This window comes from Beta vulgaris, chromosome 6 (genome assembly GCF_026745355.1).
Source record: "Beta vulgaris subsp. vulgaris cultivar EL10 chromosome 6, EL10.2, whole genome shotgun sequence".
Classification (NCBI taxonomy): Eukaryota; Viridiplantae; Streptophyta; class Magnoliopsida; order Caryophyllales; family Amaranthaceae; genus Beta; species Beta vulgaris.
The window spans coordinates 65,164,011-65,172,420 of NC_079207.1; the positions used below are offsets into that span (position 1 = coordinate 65,164,011).

General features: G+C 36.8%; 1 long non-coding RNA gene across 1 annotated transcript; it reads left to right on the plus strand.

Moving 5' to 3' along the window:
• The first annotated feature begins 1,102 nt into the window (after window positions 1-1,102).
• LOC125499029 (uncharacterized) lies at window positions 1,103-7,483 on the plus strand. Its single transcript, XR_007275690.2, has 2 exons — window positions 1,103-7,096; window positions 7,185-7,483. It is a non-coding gene; the product is annotated as an uncharacterized LOC125499029 (long non-coding RNA).
• Window positions 7,484-8,410: the final 927 nt, after the last annotated feature.

The following is an 8,410-nucleotide window of genomic DNA, read 5'->3' on the forward strand; positions in this document are numbered from 1 at the left end:
GGCAAGTCATCCTTGGCTGCCAGGAAGAACTCTTCATCCTCATGCAGGGACTTTCTTCCTCTAGAACAGCTCGCTGTTTGGACCGCCTCAATTTGACTAGAATTCATACACCTTACTCTTAGGCATTAATGTTAATTTATACTGAATGTCGCTTTGTGGGTTATTTAATTGATTCTGATTGTTTGCCTCTTAAATCAGCATCCTCTAGGATTTCAATGATTCTGAATTAATGGACCAGAATCAATTCTTTGTACTCTATGGCTGGATATGTATTATTTCACTCTCCCTCCCCTCCTCTTTCTCACCACATAATTGCTGAACATCACGAAGATAGACCATTGGGAATGAAGTACAATGGCCTTAATTTCTGAGCTGAACAGGGGAAGATTAAGGAACATAGGTCCCTATTCGCATACTCTTTGTGCCTAACTACGGGGTTAACCAACCCTTCCCCTCAAACATTTTAGACCCCAATGGAAGGGAAACACATCGTTTAAGTCATCCGATCAGTGCACCTCTAGTTCAATGGAGATCCACCTCGTGTTTAACGGAGAACAATTAGGTGATGAACCTTCTTCATAAGATTATTGTCCTGATAGTTCTCGCATAAATAGAGAGTTATGTTAGACATTCTAACCCTTTCTAGTTATACTTTGGTTCATCAAACAAAGAATAAAAATGTCGATATTTGTTCTGTCGAGAACAGATAAGTGAATAACCAAGCTCATAAGGTTGTTCACCCAAATTGATTTTCGCAGGATTATCAAGTATATTGATAATTGTATCAGCTCTACCCTGGAATGGAAAAAAAATGTCAATAAAGATTTATGGTTTTTTTTTCTCTTCTAAGTTTACAGACGTATTGGCTTGATTCAGTCCATGCTGAAAACAAGATTTCTTCATTTATGAAAGTTAAATGAGGACCCCTGAAAAGGATTAGTCAATTAGGCCAGCAATTGAAATGTTTGTCTTACTGTCAAATCTAAAATCTGGAAATACAACAGCAGGTCGCAACCATGTGATTTGTCCATAAACAATCTTGGCCTATAATATATATATATATATATATATATATATATATATTATCCATATAAGCCACGAAGGCAATACAAAGTAAAAAGAAGAGTCGGGAGAGGGATTCGAACTTTTGACATCTTGGCCTATAATAGTAATTGTGGTCCTGACAAGCTTATTGACAAAAGGGAGCTTGACACGTAAAACAATCTGACAATTGCCTTCTGATATTCTGGATAGATGAAGATTAGGAGGGAACTTGACTTGTACAATTGTTCCTCTCTTTAGTGGCATAAAATCTAAGTTCTTATGGGACTTACTTTATAATGCTGAAATTCCTTGAGAAGTTGAAAACTGACAGATGAGCTCACTACGAAGGCCCACCTGAAGAAGGACATAAGCTTGATGAATTATCTTGAAGACTATGGCTTAAAGGAGAACAATCTATATAAATATATTAAAAGGCGTGCGAAAACAAGAAATTGTGCCACGTGGCGCTTCCCTAAGGAGTTTTAGTTCATGTAATCTATATACAATAAAAAACTTAGAAATTGCATAGTATAGAGTTTGATCCCCAAACCTCAAGTACATATACTAAAGTTTTAACTACTAGGCTAAGTTGTATTTAGTGTTATTATCATAAAGTATTATACTAATAAATTAAATTTTTTCTTACCCGGGGCATAGCCCGGGCAAAAAAAAACTAGTTTTACTACAAATCAAGCAAATGATAGGGATTAATTTGGTAAATTTATTGCATGTGGACTCTATATCAAGGGTGTGTTTACTTCATCTTTAAATAATAAAGTCAAATAAGTTATAATAGGTTTTAATTAGGTCTAGTAAGTCTTAATCAGTTCTAATAAGTTTCAATCAATTTAAATCAATTTCAATAAATTTTAATAAGGTAGAATCAGTTATCATAAGTTAGTAACAAGTGTTATGTGTAATTATTGGTTGATTATTAATATGAAAAAAGATATACATAAGTAATTAGCACTATTAAGTAGTAATTAGTGGTTGATTATAATTATGTTATTATTACAATATCATAATTTTGGTCAAATAAGGCTAACATTAAGTATAATCATAATATTAATGTTTTACAAATTATTCGTAACTAATTAGTTTTAATCAAGTTTTTTAAGTTTCAACCAGATTCGATAGTAGGTCCAAAACGTTCCATTGAGGTTCAATCAGTTCCGTTTAGGGGTTGAGAACGCACTCTAATCCCCTTCTTTTCATTAAAGAACTAGTATTAGGATCCGGGCGTTACCCCAAGTTGGTATTGTGTTTTTGAACTTGATATGTTTTTTTTTTCCATTTTCACTAAAATATATTAAGGAAAACTCAACATTTAAAAGTTACAAATATAATAATGTGGACACTTAAAGAATGATTAAAAGTTGGTTGAGATGGTAATTGTATCATGTTATATATAATAGCAAAAGGTCACGATTCAAATTGCTAATTTTACTTTTGTTAATCAACATAGCTTAAACTATTCACTGTATTCAAAAAGTGGTATGTTTTCTTCTTAATATTGAACTTGAATATCGATTCCCATCTGTTATTCCGAAGGTATAGGGATCAAACCTCATAGGACTCATTTGAGTAATTTCCCATACCCCCCCTCAAGTGAGTCCCCTTCATCTTACAAAAAAAAAGGCCTAATTTTAAATTAAAATTAGATGATCTCTTATAAGACCGGCTCTTTCTGCACATAGGTCACAATTTTTTTTGTTTCTATCTCTTTGCTTTCTTTGATTCCACAATCTCCATTAACATCTTACTTATTTTAGAATAGATGATGTATGGTTGTATTAAATGGTAAAACACTAAAGCTCCTATACTATACAAAAATGTACATATTAAAGATTTGTACATGAGACGAAGTTGCAATATACTTCATCCGTTCTTTTTATATTACAATAATTACTATTTTGGATAGTTTTACATATATTGCAACATTTCCAATTTTGGTATAAAAACAACTTTAATTGACAATATTGCCCTTACTTTATCTTACTAAAACCATCATTAATTACTCACTTTGCCTTATAAAATTTCTTTTATTTTCTAAGGATGATTTATCTATTACTCTAGTTAATTAAAGAGTTAATTTTATGCTAAACTACCCATTTGTTCCAAATCCTTACAAATTGTGTCCAAACACATTGTTGTAATAGAAAAACAATGGAGGTAGTATTGGTTCGGCTAAATTTTAAACGGATAGGTCACCTTTAGTTTTTACTACTTATAACCTTCAATTTTGGCTGCTTTTGGGTCATTTTTCGACTTCTCCGGGCCTGATCATATTTTCTCCCGAAACATTTATAGGAGTGCCAACGTGACGTGTAACATTGCGCGGGTGCTTGGCACCATTTATATTGCCTTGAAAAACCTCTCAACATCTCATTTATTCATTTCTCGTCAAATCCAAAATTGTCTCGAAATGAACGTAAAGGCATCCACATATTCGTTCCAAGCCACGTCATGACTCATTTCCAATGACCTCCCATGTCGCTAGGAGACATCCGGTGGCGTCCGTAGTTCGTTTCCCGGGAAAGTCTGAAAGCGTGTATTATGACTTTCAATTTTGGTTGTATTTGGGACATTCTTCGACTTCTAAAGGGCTGGTCACATTTTGTCCTGAAACGTTCCTAGGAAAGCCGACGCGACTTGTAACGTTGCACGGGTGATTGACACCATTTGTGTTTCATCGAAAAGCTTTGAACACCCCATTTGTTCATTTCTCGTGAAACACAAACTTGTATCGAAATGAACATAAAGGCATCCACATGATCGTTTCAAGCCACATGACTCCTTTCCATTGACCTCCCATGTCGTTAAGGCATCCCGTGACGTTCGGAGTTCGGTCCCCGGAAAAGTCCGAAAGCCTGTATTATAACCTTCACTTTTGACTGTTTTATTTTGGGACATTTTTGGACTTCTCCGGGCCTGGTCATATTATCTCCCGAAATGTTCCTACGAAAGCCGATGTGACTTGAAACGTTGCGTCGGTGATTGACACCATTTGCGTTGCCTCGAAAAGCCTCTTAACACCTCATTTGTTCATTTCTCGTGAAACCTAAAACTGTCTCGAAATGAACGTAAAGGCATCCACATATTCGTTCCTAGCCACTTGATTCCTTTCTAATAACCTCCCGTGCCCCTAGGAGGCATCCCGTTGCGTTCGAAACTCGGACGCCAGGAACGTTCGAAAGAATGTATACCTTCAATTTTGGTTGTTTTTGGGACATTTTTGGACTTCTCAGGGCATGGCCATATTTTCTCCCAAAACGTTTCTAGTAAAACCAATATAATTTGTAAACGTTGCGCGGCTGCTTGGCACCATTTGTGTTGCCTCGAAGCTCGGCCCCAAGAAAGTCTGAAATCGTGTATTATTCAATTTTGGTTGTTTTTGAAACATTTTTGAACTTCTCCAGGCCTGGTCATATTTTCTCCCGAGACATTCCTAGAAGTGCCGACGTGACTTGTAACATTGCACGGGTGCTTTGCACCATTTGCATTGCTTCGAAAAGCCTCTGAATACCCCATTTGTTCATTTCTTGTGAAACACAAATTTGTCTCGAAATGAACGTAAAGGTATCCACATATTCATTCCAAGCCACATGACTTTTTTCTAATGACCTCCCATGTCCCTAGGAGGCATCCCGTGACGTTCGAAGCACGTACCCCGAGAAAGTATGAAAGCGTGTATTATAATCTTCAATTTTGGTTGTTTTTGGGACATTTTTGGATTTTATCCGACCCTGACCATATTTTATTCCGAAACATTATTCGGACAGTCGAACTAAATTGTTACGTTACGCGGGTGGTTGGCAAGATTAATATTGCCTCCAAAAGCCGACGTGACTTGTAACGTTGCGCGGGTAGTTGGCACCATTTGCATTGCCTCGAAAAACGTGTGGGAAACCCCATTTGTTCATTTCTCGTGAAACCCATATTTGCCTTAAAATGAACGTAAAGGTATCCACATATTTGTTCAATCAATGCTGAACTGGAAGCATTAGAGATGAATGATACATTGGAAATGGTTGAGTTACTTGTTGGCAAAACAGCTATTGGTAACAAATTGTTGTATAAGATAAAGTACCACCCTGATGGATCAGTTGAGAGACTGAAATCTAGGTTGGTAATATTGGGTTGCAAACAGAAGTATGGGCACAACTACTAGGAAACTTTTGCCCCTGTGGCAAAGATGACCAGAGTAAGGGCTCTCTTAGCAGTTGCTGCCATGAAAGATTGGTTCACAATCCACATGGATGTGACCAATGCTTTTCTACACTGAGACCTATATGAGCAAGTCTACATGAAGCTGCTACAAGGCTACACTCATTAGGGGAGCAGAATTTAACTAGGATCTCAACCTCTCTCTTGCAGAAACAAGGTGTGGAAACTTAAAAAATCCTTGTATGGATTAAAACAAGCTCCAAGACAGTGGTTCTCCAAACTATCATACACACTCACTTCATTTGGATTTGTGCAATCCAAGGCTGATTACAGCTTGTTCACAAAACATTGCAACACCATCATAACCTTGGTGTTAATATATGTTGATGATTTGCTGATTTGTGGTAATAACTTGGACAACATTCAGCAATTAAAAGACATGTTGTGCACCAACTTTCACATGAAGGATTTGGGGAGTTTGAGGTATTTTGTATGTCTTGAAAGAGAATGATTTACTTAATGTGAAGCCATTACAACTACCTATGGACAGTCATCTTAAGCTAACTGCAGACAAGGGAGACTTCTTTCCCAATCCTAGTGTATACCAAAGGCTAATTGGCAAATTGATATATTTGACATTTACCAGACCTGGCATTTCTGTCATAGTCCAAATACTTAGCCAATACATGCATCAACCTCACACCTCTCATATGCAAGCAGCAAAAAAACTTCTGAGATATCTTTCTAGCACCACATCTCAGGGAATCATATTGGAATCTTCATCAACTACCCAGCTCATAGCTTACTGTGATAGTGACTGGGCTAGCTGCCCTACTTCTAGAAGGTCCACATCTGGATTCTGTGTCCTTTTCGTCCAGTCTCCTATCTCATGCAAGGCAAAGAAACAAGGGGTAGTTGCTAGGTCTAGTGCTGAAGCAGCGTATAGGGCCATGGCTCTAATTTGCTGTAGTCACATGGTTATCCATACTCTTGAAATATCTTGGCCTTAAGCATCTACCACCTGCAATCATCAAGTGTGACAATCAGGCTGCATTAGCTATTGCAGCAAACCCTGTTCTACATGAACGTACCAAGCATGTGGAGATTGATAAGCATTTTATCAGAGACAAAATTCAGTCAGGTGATATCATTACTGAGCATGTTGCATTTGGAGAACAAGTTGTTGATGTCCTCACAAAAATACTACTAATGAAACAACATCATCACCTTCTGTCCAAGCTTGGAGCATTGTACCAGAGTTTCACCCACAAGCTTGAGGGGGAGTATTGAGAAATATTCAGTTTTCACTACTATTTTTGCATAGTATGATCTGTCCTTAATTCCCTAAGCTAGCTAGAATTTTCCTAGCACTTTCCTTTTCCTATGAGTCATCAATTGTACTTTGATGTGATGTCACCTAGTACCTTTTATTCCCGTTGATTACTTTTGTGACAATAGGTAGTTGTCATTCCTTTTTGTCTTATTATGCAACTATTTCTATTTTTTGCAAATAGTTTATGTAAGACTGGTTGAGACAGATAAATCAAAGTTCTCCTTTTCTATTCTTCTTATTTTCTCTGGCTCCCTCTTTTCATTGCTGTGCACTGGGATTCTTGCTCTTTAGTAATTTACCCTGCAACACTTATATTATAACACCATAAAAGGATATGGATATTATGAATAATCATTGAAAAGTAATGGTAGGTGTTTCGAGTAAAAACTTGTATTACAGGGGATAGATCGAGATTAGGGTTAACGGTGGCCGAATGCTCGAAGATCACCAAGAGACATGCACAAAGCGAGAGTTAGACTACCCCGGGGGTGGATCCGGGATCGTCCCTCCGACGATCAAGTCAGTTGATGTGTATTAATTGGGATGTGTGAGGTAATTTGTCTAGAATTCATTAACTTAATAAATGATGATCTGCTCCCCTATTTATAGGTGTTTAAATGTGTGAAAATGCTCTTGCCAGGCTGGCGCAGGATCCGAGACGGGTGGGACCCAATGAGGGCTTGCCATGCTGACGAAGGGAATTGGAACATGTGGGGGCCACTAAGGGTTTATTGGGCCCAAACAGTAGGGATTAAGAAACTATAAAAACCTAACTTGAAATACCTTTCAAGAGGCCAAGTACATAGCACACAACAAAGAAGAGAATGTATGTGAAAGTCTACCAACAGAGCAAACAATACTAGACATGTAAAATCGATCGTACCAAATCACTCGTTCAGCACGACTAGAAGATAAGTTAATTTGACGAATTTTCATTAATGTGCTTGTCGAAGATCATATAAACTTTAGAAGAGATGAGTATACCTTAGAGCATGCCCACTCATGTCGTAAAAAAACATGTTATCTCTCTTTCTCATCAACTTTATCTCTCATCTTACAAAAGTTGGTCATGTTTTATGACTCATTTTGACAAATGCACCCCTCATAACCCAAAAAATAATTAATTTAGGAACTGTGTCAAAATATAGCAAAATGAATGTCTATTTATAAATCTCAATAAAATAGAACTGTTGATGATTTTTTTTTAATATGTATTTTTGAAGTTATTCAGATTACAAAATCTGAATAACAAAAGATAACCTTTTTGATTCAGCAGCCACATCTCGAAATATTTGTGGTCGGTACGCTGCCTAGTGTTGACGCGTCCAACTACTCCTACGCACGTGTGGCGCTTCTTCATTGGCTCTTACAATTATGTCCCCAACAAACTAACCGTTTTCATTGTTTTCCAGCCAAATTTTCCCCACTTTTTCGTGGGCCTCTCCATCTCCTTTTACATGACTCAATCCATGGTTTGAGTCATAGGATGCCCAAACATGGATTGAGTCATTTTATGACCCAATTAAAAACATGAAAAAATTCATGGATGAAACTTGGAAAACAATGTCTTTTTTTTTTACTTTGATGGATAACCCAATTTCATGACCAATTCTACCATGAATGGACATGCTTTTATAGGTGCTAGTACGGTTGGGGCAAGGATAAACTATAAAATAATGGACAATAAATTCGATCATTACCCAATATGAGTATAACATAAACCAAATGATTCATGATTCAAATATGACCTTGATGAATTATGTGAGTAATATGACATCTCAAATTTAGGAGTACTTTAGAGGACTCCTCTCAAAGTGTACAACCTTATATTAAAAGGCTGCTTGCAAAGTTAAAAGATCAATTTAA